This window comes from Elephas maximus, chromosome 7 (genome assembly GCF_024166365.1).
Source record: "Elephas maximus indicus isolate mEleMax1 chromosome 7, mEleMax1 primary haplotype, whole genome shotgun sequence".
Classification (NCBI taxonomy): Eukaryota; Metazoa; Chordata; class Mammalia; order Proboscidea; family Elephantidae; genus Elephas; species Elephas maximus.
The window spans coordinates 77,729,749-77,748,188 of NC_064825.1; the positions used below are offsets into that span (position 1 = coordinate 77,729,749).

Below are 18,440 nucleotides of genomic sequence, written 5' to 3' on the forward strand. Positions count from 1 at the left end.
AGAATTCAGTTGGCAGGGCAGAAGAAATATGGGCTTGATAGGCAGAAAAACAGGAGCTTTGTCATTCATCACTCTGTGACCTTTGGCATGTTGAAGAACTTCGGGTTCTTCACCTGTAGAATAGAGATAAGCCTCCCTCGCAGGGTTCTTGTGAGAATGAAAAAAATAAAATAGTGTACATAATTGAGTCCAGCCCTAGCTGCTTGTTATGGGTAAAATTGTTTTCCTCAAAAAGTATGAATTGAAACCCTGGCCCATCTATCTACCTGTAACTATGATCTGTTTGGAAATAGGGTTTTCTTTGTTATGTTAATTAGGTCATGCGGCAGAGTGGGTTCTAAATTTAACCAGTTTAGAGTTGCAAAAAGAATAGAATGGGCACAGGGACACACAGGGAGAGGAGGAAGACAGACAATGGAAACATGTTTCTACAAGGATTTCCAGCAGCTACTAGAAGATAAAATAGATAAGGAAGGACCTCCCCCTAGAGCCATGCCCTGAATTTGAACTTCTAGTCTCCTGCACTGTGAGAAAATACATTTCTGTGTTTTGCTTTTTGTGTTATGGCAGCACTAAGTGACTAAGACAGTGCTCAGTAAGTGTTATTTTCCTTCCTTGCTTATTTAAAATTGTGAACTCATAGAATTTTACATCCATAAAGCTGGAAGGAACTTTGGAGGTCTTCCTTTCCAACATATTTATTTGTGTGGAAGCAGGCTAGGAGATATTAAAAAAAAACCAAGAGTTGGTCAAATTCACTCAAGAAGTTGCCTCAAAGCCCCACTTCTGATTCTGCATTGAATATGTAGCCAAACCAATGGGTTTTTCTCTATTGCTTATTTTGTAATTGTTTAATAAAAGAATAACTCTCTGCTTCCTATAAGTGGATTTTGTTATTCTGTGGGATTTAAAAAATATCATTTGTCCTTCATGATGTCTGCCTTGTCTTTGTTTTCCAGCCTTCCATCTGCTCTTTCCCTGTCTCTGTGAACTGTCTTTGTTATGCTGCTTGCTACCTAAGAGACTGACCTTCAACCTCTCACCTCAGCCCAGGTAACAAAGGATGCTGTGGAATCTCAACCTCTCTCTGACACACAGGCAGACCAAGACCTCCTCACTAGAGAAACAGCCACAGCTATAGACTTCAAGAAAGATAAAATACAAAAAGAAAAATCAAAGCAGGAAGAAGTACTACAAAAAGTCATCCTTCTTCTATTGTCTTTTGTGAAGGAAATGTCTTTCATTTTCTATAGGAATATCAATGAGCTTTTTATCTTAACCAAGTTCAGGAGACCAAATGGCTAGAAAATGCAGAGCATTAATAATTTGTCCTTTTAGAAGTGTGACTATAAAATTAAAGAATGAGTCATCTTCTACGGTGAGCCGATGAAACTAGGAACTGGTCTTGCCTTGGATTCTTTTTCTCTTGTCCTCCCCAGTGGAACACACAGATGATTTAAGCAACCTTCCATTACAACGTATCAAAAATAAAGCAATTATTAAGGGTAAGGAAAAAAAAAAAAAAATCAGCTGAAGGTGTAAACCCGCTCCAGGCTGAATGACTGTGGCATATTTCATCCTCTCATTCTAAATCAATGCTAAGCATAGCACAGAAATGTTTACCTTTGTCTGATCTCTAATTCCCTAAATTTATGTGGAATCATGCACAGATGCGCTGGAAACCAGCCTGGAAAAGCCTGGCATTTTAATTGATCCCAGAGCTTCTTGCCTCATGGCTCCTGCGGTGATGAAGTCTGCTACTTATTCCAAAGATTCCCTGACCAGTTGCCTAGCCACCGGCAGCTGGCCAGTCAAGGTGTCCGCGAGCAGCTGAGGAAGTAACCAATCAATTTTTTAATTTCCTTCTGTAAACGGGAGTGGATCGGGTGGATTTGAAATCTCATTAGTCAAAAGTAAGATGTGTAGTATGCATTTTAACATATCTATTAGTTGAATACATTTGGCACTGAGTCATAAATTCTGATGAATATTTGAAAGTCCATTTTGGACAAGTTTAAACCTTGAGCTACTAACTTATTCTTTTTAAAAAATCAGTTACATACTTAGTAGCCCAATCTATGTATAAAACTTCAACAGACTTTGTTTTTCTTCTTCTAGTTTAATACTACCTTCTCCAAAATGAGCTTCTTATGAAATTTTCTTCTAACGTCAATGGCACCTCCCATTCCTAAATCATCCAAATTCAGCATATTAGAGTTATAGTTAACTAACTTTTTGCTTTCATTCTGCTGTCCACCCAGTCATTTGTTTTTCCTTCCACTTTTGACCCTATTTCTCCATTCCCATGACCAGTACTTTGGTCTCAGGCCCAGATTTCTTCACATTTGGATTCTGAAACAGTCTTCTTGGCTCTAGTTCCTCCAATCCATTTTATAAACCATTATCAGCTGTCATCACTTCAACCCTCTTCTCGAAAACTTTTAACAAATGCAGGCATACATGGATTGAAGCTGGGATTACCGATTGACATATTCCAGTAAATTGTCTGGTCTCTCTGAGCATCAATTTCTTCACCTCTAAAAATGGAGATGTTTAGGTTCAAGAAAATCATGTCTGTAAAATTTGTAACCTGGCATGTATATATATGTAGCTTCTATTATTTTTTAATTTTTATTATTATTTTATGCCTTCTATTTTTGTTAACCTTTTACTGTATTTTTAAAGTCCTAATATAAAAAAAAATTTTTTTAATATAACAGCAAACCCATCCATTTGTCCATCCTTATTTCCAATACCATCCTTCTCATGTCTTCTTCACCACCACCATGTACCCATTAATCTAACCAGATAGTTTCTTCTTTGAGTTTCAAATTAATCATTTTCATACTTTCTCGTGTTATCTCCTAACCCTTACTGATCCTTCAGATCCCAAGCTCAAGCATCACTTCCTAGGGGAAGGCTCATTTATTATATGCATTCAAAGAACCACGTTCATTTAATTCAGAACACTTTTTCAGTTTGCAATTATACATTGTTAGTACAACTAATTAAAACTAATTAATTTTTGCCTTCTCTACTATGCAAGAAGTTCTATTAAGGCAGGAGCAGTGTGAGTTTTTGTTTGCTACTCTGTTCATGCCCAATGTGGTAAAAGAAAACCCAGTTGCTGTCAAGTCAGTTTTGACTTAGGGCAAACCCAGGAATGTCAGAGTAGAACTATGCTTCATGGGGTAGTCAATGGTTGAATTTTTGGAAGTAGATCTCCAGTCCTTTCTTCTGAGGTGCCTCTGGTGGACTCAAACCTTCAACCTTTTCGTTAGCAGATGAGTGAGTTAATTGTTTGCACCACCCAGGGACTCCACTGTGTAAGTGCAGTATAAATATTTGTTGAGTAACTATTGTTGAATTCTTAACAAGTAAAATGGCTCCCCCCTTTCAGATCTCAAAAGTCTTGTCCTTTGAAATCTTATGTTAATTCTATTTGAGGGAATCAATATTCAACAAAACATTTATTAAAAATAGTCCATGTGCCCTGTATTACGATGGGTAACATAGCAGATTTTTTCTCCTGACATCATGAGGAAATCTTAGGTTGTTGTTGTTGGGTGCCATTCACCCACTTCTGACCAATAGGGACCTTGCATACACCAGAAGGATACACTGCACGGTCCTGCACCATCCTCACAATCCTTGCTAATTTGAGCACATTGTTGCAGGTACCATGTCAGTTCATTTTGTTGAGGGTCTTCTTTTTCACAGACCCTCTACTTTACCAAGCATGATGTCCTTCTCCAGGACATCATGATGTTCCCTCCTGATAACATGTCCAAAGTACATGAGACAGTCTTGTGATCCTTGCTTCTAAGGAGCATTCTGGCTGTACATCTTCTAAGACAGATTTGTTTGTTCATCTGGAAGTCCATGGTATACTCAATATTCTTTGCCAACACCATAATTCAAAGGCATCAATTCTTCGGTCTTCCTTATTCATTGCCCACCTTTCACATGCATATGAAGCAATTAAAAACCTCTTTTAACATTTTAAAGAGGTTTTTTTGCAGCGTATTTGCCCAATGCAATACATCTTTGATTTCTTGACTACTGCTTCCATAGGTGTTGATTGTGGATCCAAGTAAAATGAAATCCTTGACAACTTCAATCTTTTCTCTGTTTATCATGATGTTGCTTATTGGTCCAGTTGTGAGGATTCTTGTTTTCTTTATGTTGAGGTATAATCCATACTGAAGGCTGTAGTCTTTGATTTTCATCAGTAAGTGCTTCAAGTTCTCTTCACTTTCAGCAAGTAAGGTTGTGTCATCTGCATATCCGAGGTTATTAATGACTCTTCCTCCAATTCTGATACCTTGTTCTTCATATAGTCCAGCTTCTCAGATTATTTGCTCAGTATGCCAGTTGAATAAGTACTGTGAAAAGATACAACCCTCACACATACCTTTCCTGATTTTAAACCATGCAGTATATGCTTGTTTTGTTTGGGCGACTGCCTTTTGGTCTATGTACAGGTTCCATATGAGCACAAATAAGTGTCCTGGAATCCTCATTCTTCACAATGTTATCCATAATTTGTTATGATCCACACAAATGAGTACCTTTGTGTAGACAGGAAAACATCTTTCTGGTATTCTCTGCTTTCAGTCAAGGCCCATCTGACATGAGCAATTATATTCCTAGTTCCATATCCTCTTCTGAATCTGGCTTAAATGTCTGGCAGTTCCTTATCATTGTAGTGCAGCAAATGCTTGTAAATAATGTTCACCAACCATTTACTTGCATATGATATTTTTTGATAATTTCCGCATTGTGTTGGATCACCTTTCTTTGGAATGGGCGCAAAGATGGATCTCTTCCACTCCATTGGCCAGGTAACTGTTTTCCAAATTTCTTGGCATAGATAAATGAGCAGTTCCAGGATTGTATCCCTTTGTTGAAACACCTCAGTTAGTATTCCATCAATTCCTGGAGCCTTATTTTTGCCAATGCTTTCAGTGCAGCTTGGAATTCTTCTTTCAATACCATTGGTTCTAGATCATATACTACCTCCTGAAATGGTTGAAAGTCTACCAATTCTTTTTGGCACAGTTACTCTGTGTATTTCTGTCTTCTTCTGATGCTTTCTGCATCATTCAATATTTTGCCCAAAGACTCCTTCAGAATTGCAAATAAATTAAGGCTTGACTTTTTTTTTTTCAGATATTTCAGCTTGAGAAATCCAAGCATGTCCTTCCCCTTTGTTTTCTAACTCCAGGTCTTTGCACATTTCGTTATAATACATTAATTTGTATTCTCGAGCCGCACATTGAAATCTTCTGTTCAGCTCTTTTACTTCATCATTTCTTTTCCATTCGCTTAGCTACTGTTTGTCCAAGAGCATGCTTCAGAGTCTTCTGATGTCCGTTTTGGTCCTTTCTTTCCTTCCTGTCTTTTTAATGACCTTTTGCTTTCTTCATGTATGACGTCTTTCATGTTTGTATCATTTCACATTCCTACCAGCAGTGCATAAGAGTTCCAATCTCCCCACAACCTCTCCAACATTTGTTATTTATTTATTTTTGATTAGTGGCAGTAATGTCGGAGTGAGACGTTATCTCACTGTAGTTTTGATTTGCATAAGTCTAATGGCTAATGATCATGAGCATTTTCTCATGTGTCTGTTAGCCACCTGAATATCTTCTTTGGTGAAAAAAAAAAAAAAAAAAAGAACAAATCCCTTGCCATCAAGTCACTTCCGACTCATAGCGACCCTATAGGACAGAGTAGAACTGCCCCATAGAATTTCCAAGGAGTGCCTGGCAGATTCAAATTGCCGATCCTTTGGTTAGCAGCCGCAGCACTTAAACACTACACCACCAGGGTTTGCTCTTTTGTGAAGTGTCTGTTTATATCCTTAGCTCATTTTTTAATTGGATTACTTGTCTTTTTGTTGTTGAGGTGTTGAATTATTCTATAGTTTTTAGAGGTTAGACCCTTGTCAGAGATGTTGTAGCCAAAATTTTTTTCCCAGTGTGTAAGTTCTCTTTTTACTCTTTTGTTGAAGTTTTTTGATGAGCATAAGTTTTTAATTTTTAGGAGGTCCCATTTATCTGTTTTATCTTCTGCTGTGTGTGCATTTTTAATTATGTTTGGTATTTAATTTATGCCATATATTAGGGCTTCTAGAATTGTCCTGATTTTTCTTTCATGATCCTTATTGTTTTATGTTTTATATTTAGTTCTTTGTTCCATTATGAATTAGTTTTTGTGTATGGTGTGAGGTATGGGTCCTGTTTCATTTTTTTTTTACAGATAGATTTCCAGTTTTGCAAGCTCCATTTGTTAAAAAGACTGCCTTTTCCCCATTTAATGGACTTTGGTCCTTTGTCAAAGGTCAGTTGGTCATAAATGAATGGATTTATATCTAGGTTCTCTATTCTGTTCCTTTGGTCTATGTGTCTTTTATGGAACCAGTGCCAGGCTGTTTTGACTACTGTGGCTGTATAGTAGTTTTTGAGATCAGGTAGTATGAGGCCTCCTACTTTGTTCTTTTTCTTCAGTAATGCTTTGCTTACCTGGGGCCTCTTTTCTTCCCACATAAAGTTGGTGATTAGTGTTTCCATCTTATTAAAGAATGTTGATGCTATTTGGGTAGAATTGACATTTTCAGTATGTTGTCTTCCTATACATGAGCATGGTATTTTCTCCAGTTATGTAGGTCTCTTTTAGTTTCTTGCAGTACTGTTTTATAGTTTTCTTTGTATAGTTCTTTACGTTCCTGGTTAGATTTATTCCTAAGTATATGGCTTTTTTTATATAGTCTTTTTAGGGGCTATTATAAATGATATTGTTTTCCTGATTTCCTTTTTGAAGTTTTCATTGTTGGTGTGTAGGAATCCAACTGATTTTTGTATGTTGCTTTTGTATCCTGCTAGTCTGCCAAATCTTTCTATTAGTTCCAGTAGTTTTCTTGTGGAATTTTGAGATTCTCTATGTATATAGTACCACATTATCTTTGAATAATTTTACTTCTTTCTTTCCAATTTGAATGCCCTTTATTTATTTCACCTTATTGCTCTAACTAGGACTTCTAAAACAAAATTAAATAGGAGTGGTATAAAGGGCATCCTTGTTTTGTTCCCATTTTCAGGAAGAATGCTTTCAGTCCTTCTACATTGAGAATGATATTGGCTGTTGGTTTTGTATAGATGCCCTTTATAATGTTGAGGAAGTTCCCTTTTATTCCTCTTTTATTGAGAGTTTGTATCAGGAATCAGTGTTGGACTTTATCAAATGCCTTTTCTGCATCAATTGAGATGATCATGGGATTCTTTTGTTTTATTTATGTGGTAGATTACATTGACTGATTTTCTAATGTTGAAATATCCTTGCATACCTGGTATAATTATCAGTGCATCTTGATTGAATATTTAGTCAATTTCAGACTGCAGAATTTGGTAAAAATCAACTTCTTCATTTCCTGCATTAGTGATTGGTGTGTAAATTTGAATAATAATTGTATTAACTGGTCCTTCTTATAGGTGTATGGATATTATCCTAACACTGACAGCATTATACTTCAGGATAAATCTTGAAATGCTCTTTTTGACAATGAATATAACACCATTCCTCTTCAATTAGTCATTCCTGAAACAGTAGACCATAGTGATTGTCTGACTCAAAATGGCCAATACCAGTCCATATCAGCTCACTAATGCCTAGAATATCGATCTTTATGTGTTCCACTTCATTTTTGATGACTTCCAATTTGCCTAGATTCATACTTCGTACATTCCACGTTCCAGTTATTAATGGATGTTTGCAGCTATTTCTTCTCACTTTGAGTCATGCCACATCAAAAAGTGAAGGTCGAAAAGCTTTTCTCCATCCACATAATTAAGGTCAACTCTATTTTGAGGAGGGAGCTCTTCCTCCATCATATTTTGAGTGCCTTCCAACCTGAGATTCTCATCTTCTGACACCATATCAGACAATATTCTGCTGCTATCGATAAGGTTTTTACTGGCCAGTTTTTTTAGAAGTAAATTACCAGGCTCTTCTCCCTAGTCTGTCTTAGTCTGGAAGCTCTGAAATCTATCCACCTTGGGTGACCCTGCTGGTATTTGAAATACCAGTGGCATAGCTTTCAGCATCACAGCAATCCACAAACCGCAAGAGTACAACAAATTGACTTCATGAGGAAATCCTGGATAGGGAGACAAAAATAAAATTTACTTAAAGCAAGTGCTTTTGTGTATGGGGTTGCATATGTGTGTATTGGTGGGATTAAGGGTGATTATAAGGAAGGAGTAGAATTAGGCAGTCTGGCCTAGCAGAAAAAAAAAAAAAAAAGGAGGACTAAAAGTTAAAAAATTTTCCATTTGAATCTGGATAGACTTGGGTAAATAACTTCTCTCTCGGCCGCTTTTCCTTGTTTGTAATATGAACAGATTGGACTAGCATATCTTTAAAATGTCTTCAAACTCTTCAGGTCAAAATAAAATGTGCTGCAGTATTAACAAATCAACTGTTTTCATTTAATATTTTTTTCTCTTAGCCTGGGTCTGTATAAATAAATAAATTTATTAGGTAATCTGTATTTAGAATACAGTGTTATACTTTTCTCATCAAGACAGTAACAAACATTCCTCATGGTGTGATGATAAACTTTATAACACTCATTTTTATATATTTTTCCCATTTGCACAATAAAAAATATTGAATAGGAACTTTGTGATAGGTATTGTGTGAGGAAATAGAGACAAAATGAGGAATAAGAATCATATTTGTCCTTATAAACGGATATATTGTATTACCCTTTTGTCATAGTTGAGGTCTCATACATTTCAAAATGTGACTATTCACATGTGTCTATTAGTCTTAGTTACTTATGCATAAGTATTGTATTCCCATTGAAATTATACATTTCCTAGAGGCCCCATCGTGTGTGTGCGAGTGAATGCATGTGTGTGTGTGTAATCTTAAATTACAGTTTTTATGCCAATTTCAGTTTCAATATTTTGTTTTGTTGTTTTCACAAATACACATAAAAAAATGTCAGATGATGTATCCTAATATGTATTTGGAAGTTTTTATCACTGTACATACAATTAATGGCTAACATACACTGAATGCTTATTCTGTGCCAGGGACAGTGCAAAGCATTTATCTTGAATTATTTTACTTATTCCTCATAATTACCTTCTGTGATGATGATTATCATTATCCTCACTTTATGGATGGAAAAACTGAGGCCCAGAGTAGTTAAAACACTGGGCTAAAATCACATAGTACATGGTATGTGTAGGGTTCCAAGTCAGACTCTCTGACAACTTTGCCATAGCACGCCTTTTCCATGCTATGCTTTTTCATATACTTCTTATTATTCCTTGGAGCGCTGGTGGCCCAGTGGTTAAGAGCTAGGGCTGCTCACCAAAAGGTCAACAGTTCGAATCCATCAGCTGCTCCTTGGAAACCCTATGGAGGCATTCTACCTTGTCCTTTAGGGTTGCTGTGAGTTGGAATCAATTTGACAGCAACGGGTTTGGTTTTGGTTTTCTTATTGTTCCTTCACATTACTGAGCAAAGTACAGCTACTCTTTGCACATAATAAATGCTTAATGAATTCTTGTTGAGTCATGTTTGTAGAATCATTGTCTTAGGCTGGGTTCTCTACAGAAGCAAAACCAGTAAAGTGTGTATATATATATATATATATGTATGTATATATATATATATGTATATATATATATAAAGAAGAATAGAGAGATTTATATCAAGGAAATGGCTCACACTGTTTTAGGGGCTGAAAAGCCCCAAGTCCTTGGGTCAGGATAGAGGCTTCTTCTGATTGACATAGCTCCAGGGGCTGGCAAACCCAAGATTGGCAAACCAGAGAGCAGGGCTTTTGCTTACAGGCTGCGAAGATCGATGAATCCCAAGATCTGCAGTAAAGACCGCAGGTAAGCTGCTAGCTCAAGTCCCAAGAACTGGAGGTCAGGTGAACAGGAGCCGGCTGCAGGATCCAGAGCTAGCAAAAGCCCCCGAGCCTTATCAGAATATCCACTTATATTCAATGCAGGCCACATGCCCAAGGAAACTCCCTTTCAACTGATTGGCTACTCACAGTAGATCCCATCCTGTAGGTGATCGCATTATATCAGATCTCATTGTGGAAATGATCACAGCATCATATAACCACCAAACTATGTCATAATTGCCAAACCCCCAAGAATCATGGCCCAGCCAAGTTGGCACACAACCTTAACCATCACAACCATGGAAGTTTATTTTGGAAGCACATAATTCTTTGGTGTTTTCTGATAAGCTATAGCAAGTTCAATGCAATCGTCTGGGAAGTAAAGGAGTAGAATAGGGAGAAAAAAAACCCTAACCTATTTTATGCCACCTTGTAAATGACAGTTATTTTAAATATTTGGAGATTTTTCTAAAGGCATCTATATTCCAAGCACCAGACTTAGTGCCCTGTGTGCATCATGTTACAGGCATGCCTGGGAGATATTTTGGGTTCAGTTCCAGACCACTGCAATAAAGCCAATATCACAATAAAGCAAGCCACACAAATTTTTTGGTTTCCCAGTGCATATAAAAGTTATGTTTATACTATACGGTAGTCTATTAAGTGTGCAATAGCATTATGTCTAGAAAAATGTACATACCTTAATAAAAAAACACTTTATTACTAAAAAATGTTAACCATCATCTGAGCCTTCAGCAAGTTGTAATCTTTTTGCTGGTGAAGGGTTTTGCCTTGATGTTGATGGCTGCTGACTGATCAGGGTGGTGGTTGCTGAAGGTTGGGGTGGCTGTGGAAATTTCTTAAAATAAGACAATAATGAAGTTTGCTGCATCAATTGACTCTTCCTTTCATGAAAGATTTCTCTGTAGTATGCGATGGTATTTGATAGCATTTTACTTGCAGTAGGATTTCTTCGAAAATTGGAATCAGTCCTCTCAAATCCTGCCATTGTTTTATCAATTAGGTTTATGTAACATTCTAAATCCTTTGTTGTCATTTCAGCAATGTTCATAGCATCTTCACCAAGAGTAGATTCCATCTAAAGAAACTGCTTTCTTTGCTCATCCATAAGAAGCAACTCCTGATTCATTAAAGTTTTGTCATGATATTGAAGCAATTCAGTCACATCTTCAGGTTTCACTTCTAATTCTAGCTCTCTTACTGTTTCACCACATCTGCAATTATTTCCTCCACTGGTGTCTTGAACTCCTTAAAGTCATCCCTGAATTTTGGAATCAACTTCCAAACTCCTGTTGATATTTTGACCTCCTCCTATGAATCACAAATGTCCTTAATGACATCTGGACTGGTGAATCCTTACCAGAAGGCTTTCAATTTACTTTGCCCAAATCCATCAAAGGAATCACTATCTATGGCAGCTATAGCCTTATGAAATGTATTTCTTAAATAATAAGACCTGAAAGTTGAAATTACCCCTTGATCCAAGGACTGCAGAATGGATGCTGTGTTAGCTGGCATGAAGATAACATTAATCTCCTTGTACATCTCCATCAGAGCTCATGGGTGACCAGGTGCATTGTCAATGAACAGTAATTTTGAAAGGAAATTTGTTTTTTTTTGAGCAGTAGGTCTCAACAGTGGGCTTAAAATATTCGGTAAACCATGTTGTAAACAGATGTGCTGTCATCCAGGCTTTGTTCCATTTATAGAGCACAGGCGGAGTAGATTTAACATAATTCTTAAGAGATCTAAAATTTTTGGAATGGTAAATGATCATTGGTTTCAACTTAAATTCACTAGCTGCATTAGCCCCTACCAAGAAAGTTAGTCTGTCTGTTGAAGATTTGAAGCCAGGGATTGGCTTTTCCACTCCAGCTAGGAAAGTCCTAGATGGCATCTTCTTCCAATCTAAGGCTGTTTCATCTACACTGAAGCTCAGTTGTTTGGTGTAGGCACCTTCATCAGTTCTCTTAGCTGGAACTTCTGGATAACTCGCTGCAGCTTCTCCATCAGCACTTGGAGCTTCACCTTTCACTTTTATGTTATGGAGATGGTTTCTTTCCTTAAACCTCAGGAACCAACCTCTGCTAGTTTCAAATTTTTCTTCCGCAGCTTCCTCACCTCTCTCAGCCTTCACAGAACTGAGAGTTAGGGCCTTACTCTAGATTAGGCTTTGGCTTAAGGAATGTTGTGGCTGGTTTCATCTTCTATCCAGACCACTAAAACTTTCTCCATATCAGCAATAAGGCTGTTTCACTTTCTTATCATTCATTTTTTTAGTGGAGTAGTGCTTTTAATTTCCTTCAAGAACTTTTCCTTTGCATTCACATCTTGGCTAACCATTTGGTATAAGAGGCCTAGCTTTCAGCCTATCTCAGCTTTTGACATGCCTTTCTTACTAAGCTTAATCATTTCTAGCTTTTGACTTAAAGTGAAAGACATGTGATTCTTCCTTTTGCTTGAACACTTAGAGGCCATCGTAGGGTTATTAATTGGCCTAATTTCAATATTGTCATGTCTCGGGGAATAGGGAGGCCCAAGGAGAGAGAGAGACACAGGGAACGGCCAGTCAGTAGAACAATCAGAACACAGACATTTATCAATTAAGTTTGCCGTCTTATATGGGTACAATTCTTGATACCCCAAAACAATTTCAATAGTAACACCAAAGATCACTGATCACAGATCATCATAATTCATATAATAATAATGAAAAGCCTTGAAATATTATGAGAATTACCAAAATGTGACACAGAGACCAGAAGTGAGCACAAGCTGTTGGAAAAATGGTGCTGATAGACTTGCTCAATGCAGGGTTGCCACAAATCTCCAATTTGTAAGAAACCCATATCTGCAAAATGCAATATAACACAAGTTATGCCTGTGTATACATAATCCTCAAAAAGCTCTGTGAGGTAGGTGCTAGAATTATTCCCTTTTTAAGGATGGGGAAATTGAAGCGTTGTAATGTTGATCTGGCCCAAATTATTTACTCTGAGTTAAAACACATAATACTTTAAAAATAGCAGTTTGCTTTTACCCGCATTATAATAAATAGGAAGATACCATGCTCACACCTTCTGTCTTCTCATTTTCTTCCCTACTGAATTTCCAGTTTCCAGCACATGTGGCTTATTGGTTTTCTATTATTTCTTGCTGCAAGGAATAGTGGTGATAATAATGACAATTAACATTTATTCAGCACTTACTATTTGTCAAGATCCATTGTAAACAGTTCACATGTATTAATTTAATTATTAAAACAACCCTGTAGGGTATCTACTATTATTATATCCATTAAATGAGATAAAATATGAAATGTGTTTGACACATCTCCCAGTATGGTGAAAGGTTCAGTTAATGTTAGCTTTCATTATTATAAGTATTATAATTATTATTTATGTTTTTGCATTTTGGGCACACATATTTTAAGTATGCTATTCTTTTTCCTCATTACAATGAGGACTTGCTATGTATATGTGTGCACGTGTAAGTGTCTGTCTGTCTATAATTGGTATTTAAGCATAGAATTTTAGATAAAGAGTGGAAATCCAAAAGCCAACATTCCAACCAATAGAGTAATTCATTTTTCTGCTTCCTGGACAGTTTCATTCTCTCATATCTCTCTGACCTCTGGTTGAATTCTTCTCAGTGAATTCACTAAGTTTTGAAGGCATTTTCTTCATTTGATAGCTCTATATGTTTGAAAATCTTGCTTGATATTGAGTTGAAACCAGCTTTCTTGGAATGGTACATTATTGTATGGGGGAAAAATGCACGCTTGGACATTAAAATCAACTATGTTGGGCCTTAAATTGTGACTGTAGTTAGATCTGTAACTAGTTGTGGATCTAACTTAAGTTACTCATTATCTTAGTACCTTGTTTTTTGTTTTGTTTCCTCTCTAAAAAATGGATTGTAATCCCTACCAAAGAAGGTTATTGGGATGATTGAATGATATATGTTTACAAAATTGCTATGAAGTGTACACAGAGGGTGCTTGGTATCCCATTCGCTCTGCCACATTTTCTCACATTTGGTAGGCAGTGCCCTCTCATCTGAGCCACACCAGGCTAGCAGGAGGCATCTTAGTTCAAGTAGATGGAGAAAGGCACTGAGGCACCTGACAGGGAAATGTGTTCTGGCTTCATTAGCTGCTGTTATATCCAGTTTGCCAACGCGCTCACAAGCTGACCTCCTGCAGTATCGAAGAGCAGAAACTCTCATGGAACTATTGACCCTATCTCCAAATGACCACAGAGGTCTCACTTAGGCACAAATCAAATCTGGAAAAAGTTTCCTTGGAGAATTCAGCTACCAGCTGTGCAGCAGCAATAGTCACAAGGGAAAGGGAGAATGGGAGCTAGCTAATAGTTATTGTGGGCCGGGAGATGAATAGCTCATAGGCAACACTGGCAAGGAGGGTAATGGGTACCGCATGCTTGCAAAGTCAGTTCCCTCAGTCTAATGATGTAAATAATATTTTCAGACAATAATATTGTCTGGTATATAGGGGTGTTCAGTACATAATTTTTGACCAGCTAAGTGAATGTTTGACTGAATGAATTAATGAGTGGTTAGGGGGTACATAAGAGCAATTCAAAGATACATATTCATCTTTCATCCATAGAACTGTTCATTTATTTATCAGACTTATTATAGGATCCCTGGTGGCACAGTGGTTAAGAGCTCAGCTGCTAACCAGAAAGGTTGGCAGTTTGAATCCACCAGCTGCTCCTTGGAAACCCTGTGGGTTTCTGATAGGGTTGCTATGCCTCAGAATTGACTAGAGGGCAATGGGTTTGGTTTTGGTTTATTATATACTGAAAACTAAGATAGATGCTAGGGATTCAAACAGTAATATGATACGATGGCTCTCAAAAAATTCTTAAATTAACAGAAAAGGATTGAATATAAAATGATGAATCAATGTATATGTAATAATGACATGAAAAAAAAAAACCCACCATAGTGGCAACTATATTGGAAACAAATTATTTATGCTGGTGTATGGGTAACAGAAATGAAAGGAGGATTCACAGTGAAGACGACAATTGAATGGGTTCTAATGGATGAGTAGAAAAAAAAAGACCTCAAGATGTGCATTTCAGGCACAAGGAATAACATTTACAAATGATAAACGTATATGAATTTTTGGGAAAGTGACAATAATGTAGCATTCATTGCAAGAAAGCTATAGAGTATGTGAAGCTTGAAAAGAAAGGTCGAAATAAGATTTTGATGGAATCTAAGTAGAGAAGGAAATTGTTCATGGAACATAAATAATTCTGACATTTGTCCATGTCTTCTAGATTTTGCTTACTTTCCATCCAAGTTCACCACTTTGATCTGCCATATCCACTGGTCTCTCCCTGCCTACCGGCAGGATCCTGGAATGTTCAGCATCACTGCCTCTGATCTAGAAGAGTGCTGTCATAACTACAGGTATTTAAATGCATCCCAAAACTATAAAACCCTCGAAGTGGTCAAATAATATTACATCCCCCTGGTCATAAAGTCTCCTCTCTTATTGCCTGTCTTCATGTTGTTATTGTTTTTTTCTAAACCAGTGCTTGAGAAAGCATGGCTTCATTCATCCTCTCATTAATGTATTTGTTAATTCAATAAGTACTTACCAAAAGCTTGTGAAGAACCAGGTGCTATAATAATCCATGAACACCATCACATCTCCACCATGTCCTTCATATCTGCCTTGCTCTTTCCCACATAACTCTCACCTAATCATCTTTATGTTTTTAGCTACAAACAAAAATCGCTCATGCATATTGTCCCCTGAGCTATTTATCTCCACAGGAAATCCACAAATGCCCAGGCTGTCTATCCCAGGATTTACCTGCCAAATCCCTTTAACAAAGAAAAATCTCACTTTTAGAATCACAAGGGCCAGTTGGGCTTTGAGAATCCACTGTGAGGACCACTGCTGACTCATTGAAGAATACTGCAACCATCCAGAATATGTACTGTTTCATTCCAGATAGACCTCTCTCAATTCTCTACCCAACCCAAAATGATATGAATGTCTTCTTTTGGACTACAGTTTATTTTTATAAAAAAAAATCCATCTTGCATTTCTAGCATTATCTTTCCATGAAAATGAAATTTAATGATGCAAAAAGGAAGTAAAAATGTGAATGATTAAAATAAGCCAAACAAATACCGAACAAATCAAGAGCATTATAAAACAAAATACTGTAGAGAATAATTTTGAAAAATAATATGAATATTAGTGCATATACCAAACAAAACAAAACCCAGTGCTGTCGAGTCTATTCCAACTCATAGTGACCCTACAGGACACAGTAGAACTGCCCCACAGAGTTTCTAAGGAGCGCCTGGTGGATTCGAACTGCCGACCCTTTGGTTGGCAGCAGTAGCATTTAACCACTACGCCACCAGGGTTTTCTTAGTGCGTATGGATCTCATATTTACTGTATTTTCTAACAATACTTAAAAGGCTACTTATCATTATTTTGCAAACTTGGGAAATATGTGACTAAATCTACACTCTTTTGTACAGGATGATTATTCAAACATTTACGATGACACTTATATTCCCTTAGGTCTTCCTGTTCTTAGGTCTTCCTGTTCCAAGGCAGAAGTCTCTAAATTCTTCAGTTGTTTATTGAGAACTATGATTTTTCTGTATAGACATTATCCTCGTCATTCATCAATTTATAAACTGAATTTACCACATTGCTCTAGTTGAAATATGATCAGCTTGGAAACAGTGGGTGTTTCTATAGAGATAAATTACTAAAGATATCAAATGTCCAATCCATTGGCCAAATCCTTTGGCAAAAATTGGAAACACAAGTATAGTTTACTGGACTGACAACACCTCATTAATTTAGCTTAAAATGGATGGTTTTATGATACCTTTTGATTTTTATGTTGTTATCTCATTTTTCTTTTCTCTTCAGTTAAATTTTTATTTCCTTAAAGTTAGTGACCATATTTTTAGGAGGTTTTAGATGCAATGTTGTAGGTATGAGTTAAGAAGGTGCCACAAAAACCTGGACTCTAGTCTTAAATCAACCACTAATATGTAACCTTAGCAAGTTATTTAATCTCTGAGTTCTAGTTTTTTTTAAATCTATAATACCCATTCCCACTCTTATAGATTTACTATGGGAATCATGTGAGGTAATACATACAAGTATATTTTATGGATTATAAAAGTCTGTACATGTTACTAGTTTATGATTCTTGTTTATTCATAGAAAGCATTTAGTGAATACATATAATTTGTTAATAAATGATGTGTTTGTGTCTCCCCAGTGCTAAGGGAAGCTAGACATTACTGTAAATTATACATATATTTTGTCTAAATAATTCAGTGTATACAGTTGGTGTGGACAAATTTAGGAATTATGGGTTAAATTATATTTAAAGAGAAGGTTTTTTAAATCATAATTGTAATAATTTGATGTCCTCTATCCTTGATCTTCATTTTGGAAATATTTTTAAAGCACTGGTAAAAGGATTTTTGTAGCTTTTGGCCTGAAAGGAATAAGTCCCACAGTGATCACAATGTGCTCAAACCCTTCCTGCTCTGTGCGTTTTACAACCGTGAGTTAAACAGAATACAGATGTCTGCAGATGAAAAGAAAACATATGAAATTCTCACTCTCAAGCCAGAGAGAATTCAAGCCAATCCAAGTGTGAAGGCTAATGTCACAGCTGAAATAGAAGTCAAGAGGGTAGCTTTGAATATAATTAAGATATGACAGTTTCACTCAGATCCAAAATCCAGACACCTAAAAGCAGAATTGTCCCAAAAGATGTGGAGGTGAAAATAAAATGTTTCTGGGAATTGGGCTGCAAGCCAAAACTAATGAATTTCTCATTGAGTTACTAATTATCTGGAGACACAGCCGTCAGGCAAGAGATGTGGGAGATGACAATTCCCAATGGAATTATCTGGACCTCTCCTCTCTTCAAGGTCTGTGGAAACTATTCTTCTGGCAGAAAGGAAAAAATAAGAGTTTGGAAAAGAATAGACTTTAGGTCTTTTCACTTTAACTAGATCCCTGTCTTCTAGGCATACTGTTTGTGTTGACTGCATGCCAAAATTGCCAGTCATTATGAAGAGAAATACCAGTGTAGTCAGTTTAATTTTAACATTGTATAACAAGGATACAGATCCTTTGTTCTTCCATTGGCCACTGTTTCCCACAAAGGTTCAAATTTATTAAAGGTAGCACAGAAAATAAGCAAAACAAAATCAAATAAACTGAAAAACTTTACACACATGCTATAAAACATTGATTTTTTTTTAAACTGTTCTTAAAATTAAATGCAGGAAGGAATAGTTATTCAGCATAGTTCAGCCCAGAAAAAAATATGGAGCAAAGGGAGTGGGAGAGAAAAATTGCTAACAGAATGGGAATAAGGGATAAAGTAAAGAGCAGAAAGACAATGGAAGAAAAAAAGGAAGAAACTGAAGATAGAAAAGGGAAAGAAAGCA

General features: G+C 36.6%; 1 long non-coding RNA gene across 1 annotated transcript in view; it reads left to right on the forward strand.

Moving 5' to 3' along the window:
• LOC126079614 (uncharacterized) overlaps positions 1 to 18,440 on the forward strand; it is an 84,736-nt gene that overhangs the window by 57,908 nt on the left and 8,388 nt on the right. Inside the window, exon 2 of the long non-coding RNA XR_007518223.1 lies at positions 15,265 to 15,397. This is a non-coding gene — a long non-coding RNA (uncharacterized LOC126079614). The remainder of the gene's footprint in view (positions 1 to 15,264; positions 15,398 to 18,440) is intronic.